The 2,653-nt window shown below is 34.1% G+C and overlaps 1 non-coding gene across 1 annotated transcript; it reads left to right on the forward strand.

Moving 5' to 3' along the window:
• The first annotated feature begins 845 nt into the window (after positions 1 to 845).
• On the forward strand, positions 846 to 951 carry LOC113705090 (small nucleolar RNA R71). The gene has a single exon (XR_003451739.1). It is a non-coding gene; the product is annotated as a small nucleolar RNA R71 (small nucleolar RNA).
• The last annotated feature ends 1,702 nt before the right edge of the window (positions 952 to 2,653 follow it).

Raw genomic sequence — 2,653 nt, forward strand, 5'->3', positions numbered from 1 at the left:
CCCACACTTACCTCTTTCTCCAATTGCTCATCTCCTCCTCTATCACTCTCCTCGTTCCCCTTATTTTCTTACACTAGAGGGTCCTCTAGTTGTTTATCACTATGAAGAGTAATGCCCTTGACATGTTCCTTAAGATTCACCTCCGTTTTACTTGGCAATTTCTCTTGATTTTGATTGTTGATAGACTTGGCGATTTGACCAATCTGGACCTCCATATTTTTATACATTCCGGTCAATTAATCCAACCGCCCCTCTATTCGCTCAAATCTCTCTTTTCTTTTGCTAATTTTTCCACCGCAATCTCCCAATCCGGTTTGGTATTCGTCTGTTGTGGCCTTGGTTGGAATCTTGGCGGATTATTGGGCCTTAGAGGATTGCCTTGCTCCTTCCATCCAAAATTGGGATGATTCCTCCACCCCAGATTATATGTATTCGAGTATGGATTGTTTCAAACATTCCTATTGTAATTCTTAACAAACTGAGCCTGCTCAACATCAATACACTCATTAGAATCGTGTTCTCCTCCATATATGGAACAACAAGTAACATATGCATTAGTAGAAGAACTCAGACCACATCTAGTTTGACGACGTAACATTTGCATCATATTATTCATTTGAGTACTAAGCATATTGATAGCATCAGTTTCAATCATACCTACTTGTTGCCTTGGATTACTTCTTTCATTAGCCCATTGATAATTATTGGCTGCCATTTCTTCGATCAAACTTTGAGTTTTTTGAGGTGATTTTGCCATCAATGCTCCTCTTGCGGCTGCATCGATAGTAGTTTTAGTAGAGAAAAATAAACCATTATAGAAGGTTTGCACAATAAATCAATCGGGAAGTCCATGGTGTGGACATCTCCGAAATAATTCTCTAAACCGTTCCCAAGTTTCATACAAAATCTATCATCAAATTGACTAAAACTAATAATATCCATTCTAAGGTTAGCCGTTTTACCATGTGAAAAGTATTTATTCAAAAATACCCTAGACAAATCATCCCAAGTGGTGAAGGTGTTAGGGGTATGAGAATGTAACTAAATTTTAGCCTTATCCCTCAATGAAAATGGGAACAACCTTAGCCTTATTATATCCTCACTAATTCCATTCATTTTAATAGTGTCACATATCTCCAAAAATGAGGTTAAGTGTGCATTAGGATTTTCTACGGCATTACCTCCGAATTGAAATTGTTGTGCCATTTGGATTAATGATGGTTTAATCTCAAAATTATTAGTATTTACCATTAGCTGCGCTATACTTTTTTGGGACTCTTGAGTTCCCGGTAGAGCGAAATCCCTTAGAGCTCGTCTATTTGTTTCATTTTTCTTCATTTCTTCTTCAAAAGGTAGCTCTATTGTGATTCCCTCTATTTGGTGAATCTCTTCTTCTTCTTGTTTGTAGTGTACGCCTTCTTTGCCTACGCAGTGTCCTTTCAATTTTCGGATCAAAAGGTGCTACTACCCGTAAAACTCGATGCATATACTACAAACAAGAATAAAAGCGATTATGTAGCAATTAATTCACCAAAAACTAATAAAAATCCTAACTTATTATAAACAAATTAACTAATAGATACAAGTATTGTCCAAATTAATAAAGCTAATTAGGCCCTAATATTCCCGCTCTCCGGTAATGACGCCAAAAACTTGACGGACTTTTGATATAAGTTCAAGTTTAGTTCCGAATTATACCCGTTTTAACTGCAAATATACATGCCAAATTAATAGTTTATGACAAATATCGGGTTGATCCCACAGAGAGCAATTATGCAAGTACTAGATCCTTACTTGCTCTATTATTTAGACTAATGATCTATTTAAGCAAGAAAAGTAGTGGTTGCTACTACCTAACTAATTTTAACTAGATATTTGTAAGATAACAATGGAGAAATCCACTAAATACTTGAGTTTAGGGATATAGATTTCCACTTATAGCATGAGAGATACAAGTAAATAGATTTACCTTTTGTTACAACTTTTGTTTAATTAGGAATTCATTTCCTATATTACCAAGTCTTGTTCTCATGATAAAATGGTCTAGAATAGTCTAGTTTTTCTTATTCTCATGGTGAATAACTAGATCACTCTTGTTTCCTTCATGAAATACAAGTTTAATCCACTTAAATATATCTCTATTCTCATGAGTCTACTACTCAAACTCTATTCATGTTGTTCCATCATTATTACCAACTTTCATTGAATAACAACAACTAAAAACTTGCTATTTGTGATCAAGCAACAACAAGTGATAATCATGCATAAATAGACAGGTTAATATAAGATGTAACAATTGTATATCATATTCACTTCATATCAAGTAGTCATAAGCTTTATCTACTCCCTAAATTTAGAAATTTAGCTACTCATATAAGATATAACAAGAAAGAACATGGCTTCATTGCAAGAACACATATTGAATTACAAGTAAAAGATAGATAAAGAAATCTTAGCCAAGATTAATGAAGAAGTTCCTAATGATCTTCTATTTTTTCAACAAAAGAGTTATACAATAAATTCTCCAATTGTTCTCACAAAAGTTCTAGTTAGAGAGAACAAACAAAACTAACAACTAAGCTCCTATCCTCATATCTGATGAGAACTCTCTCTCATATGTTCTACTATTCTCCTATAATGATTCTAACATCTC

The sequence above is a fragment of the Coffea arabica genome, chromosome 8e (genome assembly GCF_036785885.1).
Source record: "Coffea arabica cultivar ET-39 chromosome 8e, Coffea Arabica ET-39 HiFi, whole genome shotgun sequence".
Classification (NCBI taxonomy): Eukaryota; Viridiplantae; Streptophyta; class Magnoliopsida; order Gentianales; family Rubiaceae; genus Coffea; species Coffea arabica.